The sequence below is a fragment of the Mytilus galloprovincialis genome, chromosome 5, assembly GCF_965363235.1.
Source record: "Mytilus galloprovincialis chromosome 5, xbMytGall1.hap1.1, whole genome shotgun sequence".
NCBI classification, from domain to species: Eukaryota; Metazoa; Mollusca; class Bivalvia; order Mytilida; family Mytilidae; genus Mytilus; species Mytilus galloprovincialis.
Genome location: NC_134842.1, coordinates 40,348,540 through 40,371,959, shown reverse-complemented (window position 1 = coordinate 40,371,959; position 23,420 = coordinate 40,348,540). Strand labels below are relative to the sequence as shown.

Here is a 23,420-nt window from a genome sequence, read left to right as displayed (position 1 = left end):
CTTTTGATTTTGCCTTTTGATTTTGGATTTTCCTTTTTGAATTTTCCTCGACGTTCAGTATTTTTGTGTTTTTACTTTTTTCAATCCAAGGTTGCATTGTCGTACAATGAATATCAATTATGGTTAAACGACATTCTACTTAGCCTGCTATCTTTGTAAGTAAAGTCATTCCCGTGTCAACCCTCTTTATTTCCTGCTGTTTCACATGTTTTTAGTAACACAGTCATCGAATGTTATGCAAAGAAGCAAGAAACAGCACACTGTTAACTCGTTCCTGTTGATAACATGCAAAGACACATGTAAATCGTCAGTAACATCTGAAAACTACTACCGGATAAATTAAATTATTGCGATTAAAAGACTGTATAGCAGTTCCATGAATATCATTTTCTGAATTTAAAAATCAAGGTGCAAATTGAACTGAATTGTATTACATTACCATTGAGGATTTTCAATATGTATCTAAAGTAATCATTGTAAAACATAGATATATTTAGACTGAGTATACATAAAAAAATCATTTATATTTATAAAGGATACAAACAAATGTACAATTTACCTGCATACTGTTTATCTAAATTCATGCACAATGGTTTTTAGAAAATGTTCTTTCACTTTAATTATTGACTAAAATAATATGTTGTTACCTCCAAATAGTGACTTTGCTTTGTTATAAATATGTCATTTTAGATCTAGTTGATGATAACATATTTTTATTATCACATAGTTGTGTGTATCTCAAGGTTATATCATTAAAATTAAAGAAACAGTAGTACTACAGGTTGATTTACAGGTATGATATTTTTTGGGTAACGACTTTTATAAAATTGTCGTGTTTGTAATACACGCGTTTAAACATTATTTATTTGCATTTTTGTTCATCGTTAATAAATGATAAAAAAATGAAAATCAGTATTGCAAGATAAACAGTCTCCGAGTTTTTTTAAATGTTTAAATAGATTCACAAATTTATCATAATATCCTCATAGACATTATTAATATACGAGTTTATAGTTTTTTATCATTCATTATGAAAATGTGTGGACAGTTTTACATAACTAATTAACAGTTTTAGTTTAATTGCCTGTTTGGTTGTTTTGTTTTACCCAGTTTGTATCTAAATTCAACAAACCGTACAACACGACAACTTTATATTAATTTATTCAAAATCATGTTTTGTGTCATTAATAGTCTGACCGATGATCAACCAAATAATGGTATTTACATTTGAGTTACAAATTGTACTGCCCCTGATGTGCATGAGTACGCTAGATTTACTTAACTGTGTGCTCGTAACATTTTTAGCAAATGTACTTTGTTTAAAGATTGGTTTAAGTGATATCGTAAAAAGTAAAATCACAAAATTACTGAACTTCGAGGAAAATTGAAAACTAAAAGTCAAGTCAAATGGCAAAATCAAAAGATAAAACACATCCAAGGAAAGCACAACAATTGTCATATCCCTGACTTATGTAGAAAATGGTGGATTTAACCTGTTTTGTACTGCTAAACCTCTCATTTGCATGACAGTCGCGTCAATTTCCATTATATTGAAGACGATGAGTAAACAGAACAGACACAATAGGTAATCTGTCAAAATAGGGGTACAGCAGTGATCACCGTGTCACAATCTCAATCAGAACAAGAACAAACAAGTATATATTTAGTCGCATAGGTTGATAGTATGGGTAAAGATGATGTTGATTTTAAACATAGAATAAAGAATTTTTGGTTAAATAACTGTGATCTCAGGGAAGTCTATGTCTAGATATATTCATAATACTGATTGTGTCGTATTTTATGCAATTGTCTTTCAAGATATGTTTATGATGTGATACGAATTACTATGAAGGTAGCCTTATCATAATTATTAATTTGCTATAATATGATAGAAAATAAACTCATCATAGATATAAGAATTACATTTTGTATTTACGCCAGACGCGCGTTTCGTCTACAAAAGACTCATCAGTGACGCTCAAATAAAAAGAAAAAGGTCAAATAAAGGATGAAGATGAAGAGCATTGAGAACCAAAACTCCTCAATGTTTTGCCAAACACAGCTAAGGTAATCTATTCCTGAGGTAGAAAAGCTATAGTGTTCGATAAAAAAAGTCGTGTAAACAGTAAAAAGTGCTGACTACTGGGCTGGTGATACCCTTGGCGAATAAAAACTCCACCAGCAGTGGCATATATACAAAGTGTATTTTTGAACTTGATCAATATTTTGCTTCGATATAAGATATCCTTTCTTAAATAGTTTCTTCATATATATGTTGGCAAACGTAAAGAAAACATTACAGTGAGATTGCATGTTTTTGTTAGAGTTAACGACAACAATTGATTTTGGAAATGCTCAGAATTAGAATATGTATGTTAAGTTGTTTAAGAAACTTGAATACTAATGTCTTCAAATGGAAATCATCATTAAACAATGTGAATATAATAAAAAAGAATAGTACATGTAGTTAATTTTGTATAACCTGATGTGCCTTTAAATTTTTGATTATGAGCTATCATGAGATTTCACATGTTTATCACAAGACCGTAATATAATACGATTGAAATATTATTTACTAAATCGTACATGGTTGACACTTCTTTACTTTGCAATAGATTACGAAAAATAGAAAAGAAAAGAAAACTTTTCTACTTTAATTGACTGGAGGTGGTGGCAATAAAAGCTTTTTCAAGTGAAATTTTCTTGAACTATACATACTTTTAGATTTTGATGAGGGTTAATACACTGTGAAATTTTCTAGTTCTAAGTCAGGAATCTGATGTACAGTAGTTGTCGTCTGTTCATGTAGTTCATTCGTGTTTCTGGTTTCTCCTTTTTGTATAGATTATACCGTTGGTTTTCCCGTTTGAATGATTTTACAATAGTAATTTTTGGGGTCCTTTATAGCTTGTTGTTCGGTGTTAGCCAAGGCTCCGTGTTTAATACCGTACCGTTATCTGTAATGGTTTACTTTTATAAATTATTACCTGGATGGAGAGTTGTCTCATTGGAACTCTTTTAGTTTGTATCCTTTAACATAGAACCTTTCTAGAAATATGAGATATCGCATTTACAAGTGAAATTATATGTATCTATATTCTATAATTTTATTTAAGATGTTTAAATAAGAAAAAAAAGATAAGCAATCGTATGTGTGTATGCATTACAGTGATCCGTCAATGTCTTAAAAACTATTATAGAATATATCAAATCAAAGCTTGTGATGTATTTCAACTTTTGTTTTCACTTTCAGTTTTAGATTCAATTATAACATGGCTATCTATTGTTTGAGATGCAAAAGAAATACTCCAACTAGAGGTGCAAGGATTATCGTAGTCAGAGACAGAAATGGGACTCCGCATCAGACAACAGTGGGTTTTTGTGGAGTGTGTGGATCAGAAAAACGACAATTCATCAACTGAATGTTGTTCTGCATATCTCTTGATAGGAAAATGCCTGACATCTTGGACAATTTTTTTAACATGAAACTTTCAAATTTATTTTAATCTACAAAGAAAGTACTTAATCTTGAAAAACAACAATTTTATATAAAGTGAAGTTTATAATGGTTTTATATTTTTCTTATTGCTTTTTATGTAGTTGTTGTGATTTTTATTTGTATCAGAATGATAATCATTCATAATCAATATAAGTAGTGATCAAGTGAAAAACATATTCTAAAAAAGATGTATATATTTTAAATATTCGTGCACACTGATGTATTTTGAAATCGGTTTCATGCGAGACTGATTAGGAACATAAACACCGTTCTGGTTGTGCTACACTAGATATGCATTTTCAAAATAAATTTTATTTAGGTTACCCTCAGACTTAAACAAATGAACATACAGCATTGATTACACGTAACATACAATAAGACAGAATATGGCATACTAAACATAAAGATCAAGCTCCATTCGAATTGGTTTTCCTCTTTTTATCATATTTTTCAGACATAGATGTATTTATTAATCTGTATAAAATGGCTTTATAAAAAATAAGGAACATGAATATATATATATAAAACCAATAAGTCGACAAAAGACCCAAAACACCATGCATAGACAAAAAAGACGAAAGGACAAACAAGTACAAAAATCACAATATTAGAAACTGCAAATCAAGAAACCCAAACTTAAATGAAGGGTCATCCACAGAAAGGTTCAGACAGTGCCTGGGGTATCATCAGCTCAGTTGTCAGTATTTCGGTACAGACATGATTTAACAAACTTTACTAAAATTGTCCGTTTATCGATCTATAAATTATTAACAAACTAAGGTTTCAACTCCCTCATGCAAAGTTGGCTTTAGATGAATTTGGCTTTTTATTTTAGGTATTTTTCGACATATAGTTCTTCGCCGGTTGCGGTACTTATACATCTTCAGATTTCAAATGTTTGGCTTTGAGCGTTCCTGATGAAAATAAATCTAGAAAAGCGCTTCGGACGCAAGAAATTATTAAACGTGTTGTTTTCAATTTTTTACATCACTGGGTCGATACTTTTGCTGGTGGACTATCAGTCCCCGAGTTTATCATCAGCTCAGTAGTCAGTATTTCGGTACTGACATAACATGCATAATTTAACAAACTTTACTAAAATTGTCCGTAAATAAGTTTATAAATTATTACGAAACTAAGGTTTCAACCCCCTCAGGCAAAGTTGGCTTTAGATGCATTTGGGTATTTATTTTAGGTATTTTTGACATATAGCTCTCCAACGGTTTCGGTACTTATTCATCTTCAGATTTAAAATGTTGGCTTTGAGCATTCCTGATGAAAGTAAATCAAGAAAAGCGCTTCGGACGCAAGAAATTATTAAACGTATTGTTTTCAATTTTTTACATCACTGCTTCGATACCTCTGCTGGTAGACTATCAGTCCCCGAGTTTATCATCAGCTCAGTAGTCAGTATTTCGGCACTGACATAATTTAACAAACTTTACTAAAATTGTCCGTTTATAAGTTTATGAATTATTAAGAAACTAAGGTTTCAACTCTTTATGGCAAAGTTGGCTTCAGATAAATTGTTGTATTTATTTTAAGTATTTTTGACATATAGCTCTTCAACGGTTTCGGTACTTATACATCTTCAGATTTCAAATGTTTGGCTTTGAGCGTTCCTGATGAAAGTAAATCCAGAAAAGCGCTTCGGACGCAAGAAATTATTTAACGTGTTGGTTTTAATTTTTTACATCACTTGGTCGATACCTTTGCTGGTGGACTATCAGTCCCCGAGTTTATCATCAGCTCAGTAGTCAGTATATCGGTACTGACATGATTTAACAAACTTTACTAAAATTGTCCGTTTATAAATTTATTAATTATTAAGAAACTAAGGTTTCAACTCCCTCAGCCAAAGTTGGATTTTCAAATTTTTGGCCTTGAGCGTCAAAAAATAAAAAAAAAAAAACATTACGGTATTTATATTAATAATAATAATATTTATGGCGGCGCTACTGGAATGTTGCTATATATAAATTGAATGTTCACAACTACAGAAAGTTAAATCATTCCTTTCGTCGTCGTGGTTTGTTATTCACTATCTATTTCTAAATGAATGCCAAAAAGGATATTTTCACTTTTAAATAATAATCTATTTCTTATGATAAAATTAAAGTTGTTGTCTAGAGAAGCTTTAATTTATGTGTTAAGAATTTAAAATCTCCTTATAGATATAAAAGTTATTATTTAATACTCCATACGACAGTTTTGTCCATAAACGACTCATTATCATTCCAAGCCTTGATTGGGGGAAACATTGGTGTTTGGAATAATTCAACACTTCATAAACAGTTAAAACAGTAATGCTAAGTGCGTTATTCAGTGGCCATCATATTTTTGTATGTTCTTTCTTCATAGACAGAAAACATATTACAGTCATTCCTTAAATAGATTGTAATTCTGTAAATAGAGACTATGCAATTTCCCATGGGAACCCCGTTTGGTGTTAAAACTGTGCCAAAATATAGTTTGCGTTTCAAAATCCTCGTTCATTATGTACTTATTTTGAACAACGGCAGTAGAAGAAGTGCTACATTGAAGGTTGCAGGTTGAATCAGTTTCAATATTGATAAGATTGCTAATTTCTTATCATATCATATAAAGATGTATTTATAATACAGATGCAGATGATTATTGGACCGTTTTATCGCAAAAAAGCAGAAAATTTTGGTTTCATCCTTTTTACTGTTGACTTCCTTAGAAATCAGTCAAAGAGTAGTCGTACCTGTTTTCTATTTCTAATAACGAAAACGAAAGTAAGATATTTATGGGTCAAAAAACCCTATCTATTAATTTGACACGGGACACAAAGATAAAATTGATAAACTATTTTTAAACGATGATAATTTATTCATAAATAAATATGTGATACAAAGTGGCGATTTAAACAAATTCTATTTTTGTCTTTGTGCCATCGTGGAAATTTGAAAAATTCCAGCTCGTTTCATTAGTTTATGCTTTAAAAATTTCCTGTTTAACAAAAATGTATTTATTTTGGTCTACTGTGCAAATTTTTAAATACGTTCTGATTTTCTACATATACCAGCATAACACAATATGAGTGATAAACCGTTAAATGAAATAGTGAATGTTGAATCAGTTTCAATATTAATGCGATTACTGAGAGATTTTGGGAGAAACACACTGCCATTACTGGGTCGAAAAGTACCATTCATACAAAAACAGTTTGTAGTCGCCACAATTGTTTCTTTTCGAGAAATAAATAATCAAGATTTCCAGGTCATTGTCGAACCCAGGAATCAAGTGGAACGATTATTGGCTAGAAAGGATACCGATATAAACATGTATGAAAATTATAGTTTATATTTCAATAGAATTGCCGTTTTGTTGAACCTTCAGGAACCCAACATGCATGGCGAAGCAAGATTACTTGATCCAATGGGAAGCATTAAAAACGATATGGGTTTGATTTCTTCTGAAGAATATCATTATACAAACGATATAAAATTTCTCGAAAGAATGAAATATCAGTTTTATCAATCATGTGGACGCAATACGGAGTACATTATTTGTGTATTTTCACATCATGTGCCTTGCACATTAAAAACTCATCAGTGTGCACGACTCATTAATGAATTTTCAAAGCGTACAAATGAATTTCTTATCGTCTCATATGAAGATGTATTTTATGATACAGACGAAGATGTGGCCTTGAACATTTTGTCGCATTATAGTAGAATATTTTGTCTATATCCAGTTTACTTTTGTCCTCCTAAAAAATCAGACAAAAATATTGAGACCTATCTATTACCATGGGACGAAGAGGAAGAACCTGTTTGTAGAAGGATTTCTAGACGAGTAATGAGAGCAGTTTCAAATAAGCGTTTTAGAACAGAAAAGAAAAAACGAAAATCATTTTGTCGTTTTTCTAAATTTATGGATTCCAATGTTTGCGAGGAAATATAACCGAGAAGTCCATGTTGAATTTTAACGGTTTTGTAATATTTCTATAATAATTGTTGACTGTATTGGAAGAATTGTTTAAGAATCATATTGTTATTATATAAGTTTGCTATAAATAAACAAGACTGTTAACACGAGTATTTCATTATTATTCTTAAATTTAAATGTTATGGGGTAAAGTATTTAATGGTCAGTATTTGTTTTTTAAAAATGTGTTTCGTTATTTATTTTCCAGAAATCTACTTTCATTTTCAATATCAAACACAATATTTATTTAATTAATAAAAATAAGTTAAAACAATAGTTCATGCGTGAAATCGTTAATTTAAAACTTGATCTATTTATCATAAACAAATTAACGGAATATATAAGCAAATTATGCAAATAGATAACCAAATATTTCAAATGTAAGCAAGTTAGACGCAATGTATTATGTTCTCACGATCAATGCAGTTATATGATATGTGGTCAATTATTACCAAGACCAGAATACGATTGTTTACACACAAAAAAAATAATTTTTAAAGTCTATACCGTTCCACATACATGCCGTGTCCAATTACAAAATGGTATTGCACGTTTATCATGTTTATATAATTACCTCACAAGTTCAATGCCCCAGGTAAACAAAATATCTTACATTTATTTAATGTTCATTTTAAAAACCTGTTATCATACATATATGAACTATTAATTATATTTACAATAAAATGAGCTTCGCAGACATTCTTGCTCATTATTGTCGATATTAAGCATTATATTAAAAAAAAATTTAAATGACAAAAAGACTGAACTCCGAAGAAAAGTTCAAAACGAATAGTCCCTTATTAAATGGAAAAATCAAATGCTCAAACACATCAAGCGAATGGATAACAACTTGGTACAGGGATTTTCTTATGTAGCAAATGTTGAATTGAATCTAGCTAGGTAAACCACTCACTTGTATGACTTGTATAAGAGACTCCTTATAAATATATTTTCGTTTGTATAATGTTATTACCTTGTCAGAAAGTTTCATTCAATCCTTATGAAGCAAAAGATATAAATTCTATAGTTTTACTGTTCCACATACATGCCGTGTCAAATTACAAATGTAATGGATAACAACCGTCATATTCCTGACTTGAAACAAGCATTTTCCTATGTGGAAAATTGGGGATTGAGTCTAGTTGTATAGCTCGCTAAACCTCTCACTTGTATAACTTGTATAGGAGATTCCCTTGAAAAATATCGTTTGTATAATGATATGATATTACCTTGTAAGAAAGTTTTATTCAATTCTTATGAACATATATGTTACAAATCTCTGATGATGTACGGAGACGTAGAGGGATCTGGGGTACTTACTTACTAATAATCTGTTTTCAGTTCTCAGATTTCGCATTTTAATTTCTAGACATAATGTAGATATTACTGTCAAAATTGTCAAGCTAAGAAGAAAAAACGGTAAGAATAAAGAGAAATTTACCAAAAAAAGTTAGTAAAAACTTGAAATTGATACAGCTCTGCCTTTAACATCTTTAAGCATGTTTAAGCATAATTCGCTTCATAGAACCAAACTTGTTTTGTAGGTTGTAGATATTTTCTCTAATAGGCAATATGAATAAGTTCAGACTAAATTCTTTTAAAAATCTCCATGGGGTCTCTAAAAATTATGAATACTACTTTAGTGTTCCCCCCCCCCTTTAAGTATATAAATGTGTTTTACTGAGTAAACACATGTCCAGTCTATAAATCTATTTCTTCTAGATCCGAAATCTGTACACGTTTGAGCTTTGTTTTTAATTTCTGTGTCATTTTGGTCTATTGTGGAGAGTTGTCTCTTTTGCAATCATACCACATCTTCTTTTTTATATAAGCTGATTATTTCTGCTCACAACATGTATAATAAAAACAAGCATACTACATTCGTTTTTTTTTCTTTCTTTATTGCATGTACACATTTGACGCTTATTCGAACAAAGCACTGTCTGGCGCACACAGATTCATATCATAAAAAATAAGATCATATACATATTTTGTTTACTGAAATCACTGGTACCTTTAAATGTAAACATAGAATACATTTAATTAGATATGAGATACTGAATGGCAATTACCGATCTTTTGCAATTGATTACCAGAACGGTAGATCATATTAATTAGACATACTGATTTTAATGTGCACAAATATTTGAAGCATCATACTATTTTGTCAGGATGAAATGGGGAACAAATAAAATTTCGCTTTGTATCTTGGGTTCCACAGAAATACATCTCTTCGTCAAAACCATTTCCTATGGACAATCTATTGATCTGAATTTCCCTTTGCGCTGTCTGAAATGTAGTTTCGTCAAGTTTTGCATAGAAAATTGACATAAAGATTTAAGATGGCAAAAGTTTTTCTCATATAATTGCTTTGGCAGAAACTCTTTTTATATCAAAGTAGTACCATACATAACATTCGTGTCGTCGTTTATAATACTCTTATTCACAATGATTCGGGTTGTAAAGGTTTACATTTCCAAAACATGATACAATATACAAGATGGATCCAGGGTCGAAGAAGAGTTATGAGGAAAAATATTCAATATCCGTTACATTGTTTCAATCCAAGGTTGCATTGTCGTACAATGAATATCAATTATGGTTAAACGACATTCTATTTCAGCCTGCTATCTTTTTAAGTAAAGTCATTCCCGTGTCAACCCTCTTTATTTCCTGCTGTTTCACCTGTTTTTAGTAACACAGTCATCGAATGTTATGCAAAGAAGCAAGAAACAGCACACTGTTAACTCGTTACTGTTGATAACATGCAAAGACACATGTACATAGTCAAGAACGTCTAAAAACTACTACCGGATAAATTAAATTATTGCGATTGAAAGACTGTATATGCTGAATTTAAAAATCAAGGTGCAAATTGAACTGAATTGTATCACATTACCATTGAGGATTTTCAATATGTATCTTAAGTAATCATTGTAAAACATAGATATATTTAGACTGAGTATACATAATAAAAATCATTTATATTCATAAAGGATACAAACCAAATGTACAGTTTATCTAAATTCATGCACAATGGTTTTTAGAAAATTTACTTTCACTTTCATTATTGACTAAAATAATATGTTGTTACCTCCAAATAGTGATTTTGTTTTGTTATAAACATGTCATTGAAGATCTAGTTGATGATAACACATATTTTTATTATCACATAGTTGTGAGAATCTCAAGGTTATATCATTAAAATTAAAGAAACAGTAATACTACAGGTTGATTTACAGGTATAATATTTTTTGGGTTACGACTTTTATAAAATTGTCGTGTTTGTAATACACGCGTTTTAATATTATTTATTTGCTATTTGCATTTTTGTTCATCGTTAATAAATGATAAAAAAATGAATATCAGTATTGTAAGATTAACAGTCTCCGCGTTTTGTAAAATGTTTAAATAGATTCACAAATTTATCATAATATCCTCATTGAAATTATTAATATACGAGTTTATAGTTTTTTATCATTTATTATGAAAATGTGTGGACAGTTTCACATAACTAATTAACAGTTTTAGTTAAATTGCCTGTTTGGTTGTTTTGTTTTACCCAGTTTGTATCTAAATTCAACAAACCGTACAACACGACATCTTTATATTTATTTATTCAAAATCATGTTTTGTGTCATTAATAGTCTAACCGATGATCAACCAAGTAATGGTATTTACATATGAGTTACAAATTGTACTGTCCCAGATGTACATGAGTACATTAGATTTACTTAACTGTGTGCTCGTAACATTTAAGCAAATGTACTTTGTTTTAAGATTGGTATCAACTTCTCAAATAATACACGATGGTTTTGATGTATAGATTCTGCGTACTGATGTTTTTTATCATCTTAACAACATGTTTTATAGTTCTTTCATTTGTCTTTGTTCTATTATTAATATTACTTTTACTGTTGAATGGGTTTATGTGATATTCGTTTGACGTGGCTCAGTACTTATACATCTCGTCAATGTGTTTGTATTGGCTTTCATTTGTTGGTGGTTTGTTTTGTATATGCGACTTTTTTATTTTTTTGTTCTTATAACGTGACTCTGTACTTTAAAAGATCCTGTCAGTATGCTATTGTTCTATCATATGTCATTATGATATATTTCTATTATGAATTACTATATACGTTGAACCACAAACGTCAAAATCATTCAATCGCGTAGTGGAATTAACTATTTGTGGATTCTTTTAAATTCTATATATAACTTTTGGACTAGTTTAAATCTCGGTCTATTTCTGAAATTTATTCTTACATACTTTTTATTTTTTAACCCTGTATGCTAACATTGCCTATGTAAAATTTTAAAATCGTTTGTATTCACATTGAACGACAAATTTATGTGACGTATAAAATTTTCTGACGTCAGACACTCAAATCAATGAATGTGTTCGTAGATAGTAGATATTTTTGTGTTCTGTTAAATTGTTCCTTTTAAAATTGTTATACGATGATGACTGATGTGCCCATATTTTGACTATTTTATTTATTGTGTCTGTTCATTTAACGCATCAATGTAAATATAACGGAATTTGATGAGACTGTCATTAAAGTGGGAGGGTTAGCACTATAGAACCAGGTTTAATCCACCATTTTCTACATTTGAAAATGCCTGTATCAAGTCAGGAATATGACAGTTCTTGTCTATTCGTTTTTGATACGTTTTGTTTTTTGATTTTGCCATGTGATTATGGACTTTCCGAATTGATTTTACTCTAAGTTCAGTATTTTTGTGATTTTACTTTTTAAGTGATATCGTAAAAAGTAAAATCACAAAATTACTGAACTTCGAGGAAAATTGAAAACCGAAAGTCAAGTCAAATGGCAAAATCAAAAGGTAAAACACATCCAACGAAAGGACAACAATTGTCATATTCCTGACTTATGTATAAAATGATGGATTTAATCTGTTTTGTACTGCTAAACCTCTCACTTGCATGACAGTCGCGTCAAATTCCATTATATTGCTGACGATGAGTAAACAAAACAGACACAATAGGTAAAATTGCCAAAATAGGGGTATAGCAGTGATCACCGTGTCACAATCTCAATCAGAACAAGAACACACAAGTATATATTTAGTCGCATAGGTTGATATTATGGGTAAAGATGATGTTGATTTTAAACATAGAATTAAGAATTTTTGGTTAAATAACTTTGATCTCAGGGAAGTCTTTGCTGAATATCAGTATCATGAAAGCTATTTTATATGGTAATAAATGATTTTATACATGTAATATACTGTGTCTAGATATATTCTAAATACTGAATGTGTCGTATTTTATGCAATTGTCTTTCAAGATATGTTTATGATGTGATACGAATTACTATGAAGGTAGCCTTATCATAATTATTAATTTGCTATAATATGATAGAAAATAAACTCATCATAGATACCAGAATTACATTTTGTATTTACGCCGGACGCGCGTTTCGTCTACAAAAGACTCATCAGTGACGCTCAAATCCAAAAAAAAGGTCAAATAAGGGATGAAGATTAAGAGCATTGAGAACCAAAACTCCTCGATGTTTTGCCAAACACAGCTAAGGTAATCTATGTCTCAAGTAGAAAAGCCTTAGTATTTCAAAAATGATAAAAAGTCGTGTAAACAGTAAAAAGTGCTGACTACTGGGCTGGTGATACCCTCGGTGTATTTTTGAACTTGATCAATATTTTACTTTGATATAAGATATCCTTTCTTAAATAGTTTCTTCATATATATTTTGGCAAATGTAAAGCAAACATTACAGTGAGATTGCATGTTTTTGTTAGAGTTAACGACAACAATTGATTTTGGACAAATGCTCAGAATTAGAATATGAATGTTAAGTTTTTTAAGAAACTTAAATACTAATCTCTTCAAATGGAAATCATCATAAAACAATGTGAATATAATATAATAGAATAGTACATGTAGTTAATTTTGTATAACCTGATGTGCCTTTAAATTTTTGATTATGAGCTATCATGAGATTTCACATGTTTATCACAAGACCGTACTATAATACGATTGAAATATTATTTACTAAATCGTACATGGTTGACATTTCTTTACTTTGCTATAGATTGCGAAAAATAGAAAAAAAAGAAAACTTCTATTTTAATTGACTGGAGGAGGTGACAGCTTTTTCAAAGGAAATTTTCTTGAACTATACATACTTTTAGATTTTGATGAGGGTTAATACACTGTGAAATTTTATATTTTTAAGTCAGGAATCTGATGTACAGTGGTTGTCGTCTGTTTATGTAGTTCATTCGTGTTTCTGGTTTCTCCTTTTTGTATAGATTATACCATTGGTTTTCCCGTTTGAATGATTTTACAATAGTAATTTTTGGGGCCCTTTATAGCTTGTTGTTCGGTGTTAGCCAAGGCTCCGTGTTTAATGCCGTACCTTGACCTGTAATGGTTTACTTTTATAAATTATTACCTGGATGGAGAGTTGTCTCATTGACACTCTTTTAGTTTGTATCAACTAACATAGAACCTTTTTAAAAATATGAGATATCGCATTTAAAAGTGAAGTTATATGTATCTATATTCTATAATTTTATTTAACATGTTTAAATAAGAAAAAAAAGTTAAGCAATTGTATGTGTGTATGCATTACAGTGATCCGTCAATGTCTTAAAAACTATTATGGTATATATCAAATCAAAGTTTGTGATGTATTTCAAGCTTTGTTTTCACTTTCAGTTGTAGATTCAATTATAACATGGCTATCTATTGTTTGAGATGCAAAAGAAATACTCCAACTAGAGGTGCAAGGATTATCGTAGTCAGAGACAGAAATGGGACTCCGCATCAGACGACAGTGGGTTTTTGTGGAGTGTGTGGATCAGAAAAACGACAATTCATAAACTGAATGTTGTACTGCATATCTCTTGATAGGAAAATGCCTGACATCTTGGACAATTTTTTTAACATGAAACTTTCAAATTTATTTTATTCTACAAAGAAAGTACTTAATCTTGAAAAACAACAATTGTATATAATGTGAAGTTTATAATGGTTTTATATTTTTCTTATTGCTTTTTATGTAGTTCATAATCAATATAAGTGATCAAGTGAAAAACATATTCTAAAAAAGATGTATATATTTTGAATACTCGTCGTGCACACTGATGTATTTTGAAATCGGTTTCATGTGTGACTTATTAGGAACATAAACAAGTTTTTCAGCATGTGTATTTTTTTCATATAAAGGAGTTCTTATTGCAATATGTGTTACAAATGTTACAAGAGATTGAACAAATATAACACATGTGTGAGATTCATTCCGTAAAGGAGGTTAGTAGTAATGTGGCTCTGCATGATCATCAACAAAATTTAAAGTAACAGTTTTAGTATATCGTGGACATTTGTTCTTAACTTAGAATAATAGATTTAAGTTTTTCAAAAAAGCAGGCAATTGTTATATCTACCCTATGAAACAAACTGACACATATGTATGCAATTATTCGTTAATATAAATGCACGTAATTCTATACTACTTCAATATTATCTAGATGATCCTCGAATCAAACCAAAATAAAGATAGAGCATAAAAATAACATCAATACGCTGAATCCATATTGATTGGATTTGATTGCAACGTGTTTAGCCTTAGGAAGTAGTTTCAATTTGAACAAGTTGCTTTCTTTAAAAAAAGAAAAGCAATACATGAACCTAAGACCGCTGACTGCCGGGTCACCAGAAGATTGTTGCTGAATTTGTGTTTGCTTTTGTATTGAAATACTTGACTGTGAATAGAAGAAGCCAGTTGAAAGTATATATTTACAGCTTCTATTTGAATGGGCCGATTTGAATAGTCATTTTAAAGCTCGACTATTCTATTTATTACTTGGGAATGTACATAGTTTTTTCCAATTATAACCCTTTGGCAAATTCTCATTTCTACTAACCGGATGTCTTATGCAAATTACACAAACCTATCGCAATATAAATTTATGCACTCAGTTTGCTTTATAATCTGGAATTCTGGATGCATTTATTTTATCTATCATATCTTTATAGTTTGTTTCCTACATGAATGCCTAAATATACCCAACTCGTATTTGAAACTGTCTTTACTCATGGTAGATGTTTTATGGGGTGAAACCTGTGGCATGCAATTGATTCGGACCTCTTATGAAGAGACTTATTTTTGGTCTCATAAAACATCTCAAATTTTAAGGATTTCCTGATTTTACTTAAATCAATTCAAACATTATACAGGGAAACTTAGTTTTGCCGAAGAATTTTTTAATTCAGAAGTTTATGAATACCGGTATACACTTTCAAAATAACCAATTTATATAAAAAGGTATGTAGATATAAAAAGATACCAGAATTAAAATGATGTACGCAAGACACGAGTTAAGTCTACAAAAAAAAGCATCAGTGATGCTCGAATGAAAAAAGTTAAAAGGCTAAATACATAACAAAGTTAAGGAATCTATAATTCCTTGGGTAGACAATCCTTATAGCTTTTCGAAAATGTCAAAGTTTATAATAGGACAGTGACTCTAAAAAGAAACAAAAGAGAAACAACTCGAGGTCAGAATACCGTTAGTAATGATGACCATGCTTGAAAGTAACATGTAAATCTCTTTCTGCCGTGTCCTGAATTTAGATAACAAAAACGAAAATAAGCTTTCACCAGTGAATTAAATAGTTTTGCATGCAAGTATAGTATAGTATTTTAGCGCACAAAATAGTAAATAGAAAGCATCTCGCTGATACTCAGGAAAAGAATACGTATTTGCGTCATCACTTATCTTAATATAATAGTTAAATTCGAATTGACATTTTATCTGGAATTTTTGAGAACGCAAAACGATAGTGTGCGTTTGAAATGTGATCTCATGATAATGTGAATGAAACAAGACGTGTAGGATAGTTGGTCAACACATTGAATACAATTTTCAAAACCGTACCATAGTAAAAAATATGTAGATGCTATAAGGTTAAACTATTTAAACAGACAAACAAAAATTGAATCAAAATTTTATAATAAACTAATGTTCCTGCTAGTATTTCTTTTTCAAATTCGTTTGAATATATATATATAATATCAATAAACACGAACGTCAAGTATTTACGGATGGACATTGTATTTATCGAATGAATCTATTTCTAAATTATTACATTCCACTATGTGAATATATTACTATACAAAATATAAGCACAAACTACTAAATCCATTCTAAAACAGTATAAAATAATCAACATTATGGTTGTAATTAAATTTTGTTGTGAATATTGTAAATTATTTTTACGTTTGTTGTGAGCTGCAAGGATTTGAAATAATGCTTTATATATTGAGAACACACAAGTTTAAAATCTATATATTTGATAAATTCATCTCACTTTCCGTTTTATAAATATATTACAATACAAAAAAATAAAAATTATTACTAATCAAACCTAAATACTAAAACGTAGAAATATAATAATTATTGTTTATAAACATTTTTTTTTGTAGGATGCAAGAATTTATTTAGATTAAATTTTTATGTTTCCTTTTACAAATGAATATTTAAAAATACCAAAGCAGAGTATCTAATTGTCATATATATAAAATACTTATTCCTTAATTGCAGCTCTACAAATATTCTGATTTCAATCATTGTTAGTTTCTTCAGAAACATAAATACAGTATATATTTGGTATATATTTCTTTCATTCCGATTGAATTAAATACGTTTGATAAGAATATTATCTTTCTGTTTTCCGATCTAATATTATTAGTTTAACCAGAATGTTCTCCATGTAAGTCTATAATGAAATACACAGTCAGTATCCCGTGGTTAAATCTTCAAACATAATTAGTTTACATGTTATCGAGGCAACGTTATAATTCACCCAGATACACACAGTGTACAGTGGTCGTTTTAAAACAATAATTGCGTCGTCAAGGGCCATCAAGTGAGCATATCAAAGCCGTAGATAACATACTGTTTAGACCTGTATCAATGACCGAAAACTTTCGAGACGTTCCGAGAATTTTATACTGACTTTCGGCCGAGAGATATCGAGTGGCCCATAGACACATCCAAAACTCGCCAATATATAAGCATGAACCCCTCAGGGGTTTCATGCAAAAACATTGTATCTATACTATCAAACGAGAAGACCCCATTTTGTGTGTCGTTTCTCTTCCTTCTACAATAAATTAATCACAATGCCTCTGTGTCCTATAGGTAACATGCATAGTCGCATTTGTCATCCATTCTTATGATTATTCGGATTGAATTATTTTGGGAGAAAAACGACAAAATAGGTGTCCGGATATTGTTTCCGTCATCAGACTGACTTTAAGTCATAGATAAGACTTCCGCTTTTAAACATGCCCAAGAACAACCAATCGTATGATAGATTACAAAAATGAAAAATAAATAAGCCAATCAGAGCATTCTCCATATCATGGTTTTTAGATCGCAAGAACCACAACTATTATACCTCCTTAGAGACAATTATTTTTCACATTTATCCACATGTTGACTACTATTATACTACTATAATATATAGAGACTCTCTGTATTCTGCTAATGTTTTCTTTGAAATATTTACTATCTAAGGGGTCGTACCAGTTGCATATATATTGAAATAAGTAAAACATGTGGAATCAAAAATGTGTCCTTAGTATACGTTTTCCACATCAGCACTATAATTTTCTATGTTCAGTGGACCGTAAAATGGGGTTAAATCTCTAATTTGGCATTAAAATTAAGAAAGATTATATCATAGGGAACATATTTACTAAGTTCCGAGTTGATTGGACTTCAACTTCATCAAAAACTACCTCGACAAAAACTTTAACTTGAAGCGGGACAGATGGACGGACGAACGAACGAATGGACGCACAGACTAGCAAACATAATGCCCATAAATGGGGCATACCCTTTTATTGTTGAAATTGAAAGTGGTGATTTGGCCAAAATGAAAGTAGGGTAAAGATTAGAGGGAGGCAGAAATTTTCGGGAAATCGGGATCGGGTGTTTTAAAGCTCGGGACTTCGATATTCATCCTTACGGGATCCGGGAATATTTTTTTCAAATTTCGGGATGTCGGATATAAATTTCGTTAAAATAAACGCCTCGGGATTTTATGTTTTTATGCACAGGATTTCGGGGTCAGGGCCCCTCCGACCACCCCTCAAATTAGCCTTAGTCATTTATACAAGATTCAAATCAAACCATTGGCATGTTCATAGGGCTCTCAAAAGCACTGATGGATTGTCCTAGAAGCATATTTTATTAGAATAATAATGGTCTATAAGCAGTTTCATTTATTTCATGTTTGAAGCGGTGCAAGTTTTAAATTTAATTTGACTTTTACCAAAAAATGCATTGTAGCAAAGGGGAAGAATAATTGTGTTATCAGGCCATAAACACGAAAATAATTGAATTTAGCAGAAAGGAAACAAAAAACGGACTTTAGAAAAAAGGGAGAGGGCTTTTGATACCTTATTATAAATTCTCCAGACATAATATCTTTTACAAAAATTCATCCTACAACAGTTTACAAGCTGTATATGCCCGCGATTTCGCGGGTGTGTTCTAGTATATATATAAAACCCCAATTTTCAGGTTGTGTGAGAGAGAAAGAGGTCTGAAACTGTGAAATGGTGGATTGCCTTTAAAATTGTTGAAGATGTTTTTTTTTTCAATTCCTGTATCTTTTATTGTCTCTCTCTCTAATTATTTTTCTAACATAATTGGTATGTTTTCCTTTTTACAGAGGATGATAATCAGTTATAGTTTTCATTATGTGAATATATATCCTTACAGCAAGTATTTTGTATTTACTAGACGGCATATACTTTATATGTGTTACAATAATATTCACCGTTCTGGTTGTGCTACACTAGATATGCATTTTCAAAATAAATGCTATTTAGGTTACCCTCAGACTTAAACAAATGAACATACAACATTGATTACTCGTAACATACAATAAGACAGAATATACCATACTAAACATGTTTCTGAAGGTGTAGCTCCATCATAATTGGTTTTCATCTTTCTATCATATTTTTCAGACATAGATGTATTTATTAATCTGTATAAAATGGCTTTATAAAAAATAAAGAACATGAATATATATATATGAAACCAATAAGTCGACAAAAGACCCAAAACACCATGTATAAACAAAAACGACGAAAAGAAAAACAAGTACAAAAATCACAATATTAGAAAGTGCAAATCAAGACCCCAAAAACCCAAACTTAAATGAAGGGTCATCCCCAGAAAGGGTCAGACAGTTCCTGCTTTATATTCATTGTGCTGCTCTAACATGTACATCACCACTTATAAGTCTTATATGGTGGCGTCTCTATCGAGGAAGGAAAACAGGAGATGATTGTGGCATGACAATCGGAATGTATCCATGGTTATCCTTGCCACAGATTAACCGTAACAGCAAACCTTCTTGTGATGGTATTTCGAAAACTTTCTTCATAAAGATGACTTTATTTTTACCACTTCAAACACTTTGTTTAATGGATTCCTTCTACCAAAATCATGGTAGAAAAAGCAAGTTCTTAATACCGAAGCAATATTAATAATAACTAGAACACACCCGTGATATCGCGGGTCCATTATAAGATACACAGTGTTTTCTGCTTTCAAATCTTTCTGTTTGAACCCGTCGACCTGGAACTTATCAATTATTGGTAATATTCAGGTCCTGGACGTAAGTATTTTTTAATCAACAGCATTGTCTAATAAAGTTGAATCCTTTGATTCGCTGTTTTACGTCATGCCCGCTAACAAATTGAAAACTGTACCTATACGCCTTATTTTTAGTAAAGTCTTACTGATTTAAATACTACAATAGGTAAACATTTGACTGCATTTAGTAGTGTCAACCCTGTGATTATGACCCGTGTATATAGCAAAATCAAATACACCGTTTGGTGGTGCGCCTTTCAGATGCGGAACGTACAGATAAGGTAATATGTAACAGGTGAATATACTATTGGTATCGGTATCGGATTGGACCTCGAACTTGTTAATTATTGGCATTATTAATTATGTGGAAAACAAAAGGGTCTGGAGTGGTGTAATTTTTTAATATACACCATTGTCCTATATTAGCTATATATAAAGTTGAATTCTTTGATTTGTCGTTTTTACCCGATGACGGCTGATAAATTGGACCTCGTTTAGTATTATAGATACTATATATGGCGGCGCCGCTGGAACGTTGCTATATATAAATTGAATGTTCACAACTACTGAAAGTTAAATCATCCCTTTCGTCGTCGTGTAGTTCTTCACTATTAATTTATAGATGAAAGAAAAGAAAGATATGTTCACTTTTAAACATAAATCTATTTCTCATGATAAAAATAAAGGTGTTGTCTAGAGAAGCTTTAATTTATGTGTTAAGAATCTAAAATATCCTCATAGATACAACAGTTATTATTAAATACTACATACGACATTTTGTCCATAAAAGACTTATTAGCAGCGCTGGCAATTGTTACTTTATTAGTAGTTGACAAATATTGAAAACGAAAATAGCCAAATATGTACCTTAAAGAGTTATATCAGTCCAAGTCTGGATTGGGGGGAAACATTGGAATAATTCAACACTTCATAAACAGTAAAAACAGTAACGCTACGTGCGTTATTCAGTGGCCATCATATTTTTATGTTCTTTCTTCATAGACAGAAAACATATTACAGTTATTCCTTCAAAAGATTGCAATACTGTAAAACAAGACTATGCAATTTCCCATAGGAAATCACTTTGCAGCTAAAACTATGCCAAAATCTCTTATTAGTTTAACCGTTTCAAAATCCTCGTGCATTATGTACTAATGTTGACGTTCACACTATGTCATGAATAAAACAATGAAAGGAGAAGAAGTGCTACATGGAAAGTTGAAGGTTGAATCAGTATCAATATTGATAAGATTGCTAATCTCTTATCATATCATGTAAAGATTTTTTTATAACACAGATGCAGATGATAATTGGACCGTTGTATCGCAAAAAAAAAACAGAATATTTTGGTTTCATCCATTTTACTGTTAACTTCCTAAGAAATCAGTAAAAAACTTTAAATTAGTCGTACCTGTTCTCTACATCTCAATACGAAAACGAAAGTAAGATATTTATGGGTCCAGAAACCCTATTTATTGGTTTGACACGGAACAAAAAAATAAGATCGAAAACTACTTTAAAAGATAATTTGTTCATAAATAAGATGTGTGTTAATACTAAATGGTAATTTAAACAATTCTATTTTTGTCTGGTGCCATCGTGGAATTTTGAAAATTTCCAGTTCATTTTATTAGTTGATGCCTTAAGAAGTTCCCGTTAACAATTATGTATTTATTTTGGTGACTGTGCAATTTTTAAAGACGTTCTGATTTCGCTACATATACAAGCATAAAATAAGATGAGTGGCAAACCATTAAATGAAATAGTAAAAACTGAATCAGTTTCTATATTAATGCGATTACTTAGAGATTTTGGGAGGAACACACTGCCATTACTGGGTCGAAAAGTACCGTTCATACAAAAACAGTTTGTAGCCGCCACAATTGTTTATCTTAGAGTAATTAATAATGAAGATTTTCAGGTCATTGTCGAACAAGGGAATGAAGTGGAAAGATTTTTGGCCAGAAAGGATACCGATATTTAAATGTATGAAAATTATAGTTTATATTTCAATAGAATTGCCGTGTTGTTGAACCTTCAGGAACCAAACATGCATGGCGAAGCCAAATTACTTCATCCAGTGGGGACACATTAAACATGATATTGGTTTGATTTCTTCTGCAGAATATCATCATACAAACGATATAAAATTCCTTAACAGAATGAAGTAAACATGTGGACGGAATACGGAGTACATTATTTGTGTATTTTCGCATCATGTGCCTTGCACATTAAAACACATCAGAGTTCAAACAAATTTATTATTGTTTCATACGAAGATGTATTTTATGATACGGATGAAAATGAAGCTTTGAACATTTTTTCGAAAAATAATAGAATATTTTGTCTTCAACAATTGTACGTTTGTCATCCTAAGAAATCGGACAAAAACACTGAGACTTATCTATTACCATGGGACGAAGAAGACGAAGCAGTTTGTAGAAGGATTTCTAGACGGGTAGTGAGAGGAGTTTTGAATAAGCGTTTAAGATCAGAAAAAGAAAAAAAGAAAAACATTTTGTCTTTTTTCTAAAGATACGCACTCCTACGTTGTCGAATTTTAATGGTTTGATAATATTTGTTTTTATAATTATTGATTGTATTGGACGAGTATACAAAAAAAAATGATGGTATTGTAAAGTCTTGCTCTAAATAAATAATATTGTTTACACGAGTATTTCAATATTGTTCTTAATTATAAATGTGATGGGGAAAAGTATTTAATGGTCATTGTGTGTTTTTGAAAAATGTATTTTATGTATTTATTTTTTAGAAATCTACTTTCATTTTCAATATCAAACACAATATTTATATATAAAAATAGGATTTTACAATAGTTCATGCGTGATATTGTTTTTTTAAAAACTGTGTCTATTTCTAATTTACAAATTCAATAAAATATCGTAATTTTGCACAAGTAGAGTGAAGCCAATACATAACCAAACTACATGTATTGTAAATGTAAGCAATTTTGATGCAATACAATATCTTCACAGGATCAAGTAAGGTATATGATACGTAATTGATTTAAAACAAAAAAACAAAAAAAAAAACGATTGTTTTAACTCCAAAAGTTCTAACTCTATTTACATGCTATAGTCTTAATCGTTTCAGATCCTGGACGCTTCAAATTAATTTAATAATTTTAGTTTATTGTACTGCAGGTTCGTATATAACTCACAGGTTCAATGACCAAAGTAAACAAATTTTGATTTTAAAAACCTATTATCAGTTTGGCATGTTTGGTCGGCTATGGCCGGTCTATCATATACTATGTGGTTGTGATCGTTCCATGATT

At 30.6% G+C, this 23,420-nt stretch overlaps 2 long non-coding RNA genes across 2 annotated transcripts; both read left to right on the top strand.

The window, feature by feature from the left end:
• Window positions 1-676: 676 nt before the first annotated feature.
• Window positions 677-3,570, top strand: LOC143074505 (uncharacterized). The gene is made up of 2 exons (XR_012977898.1): window positions 677-793; window positions 3,254-3,570. It is a non-coding gene; the product is annotated as an uncharacterized LOC143074505 (long non-coding RNA).
• Window positions 3,571-10,578: 7,008 nt separating this feature from the next.
• Window positions 10,579-14,955, top strand: LOC143074504 (uncharacterized). The gene is made up of 2 exons (XR_012977897.1): window positions 10,579-10,695; window positions 14,160-14,955. It is a non-coding gene; the product is annotated as an uncharacterized LOC143074504 (long non-coding RNA).
• Window positions 14,956-23,420: the final 8,465 nt, after the last annotated feature.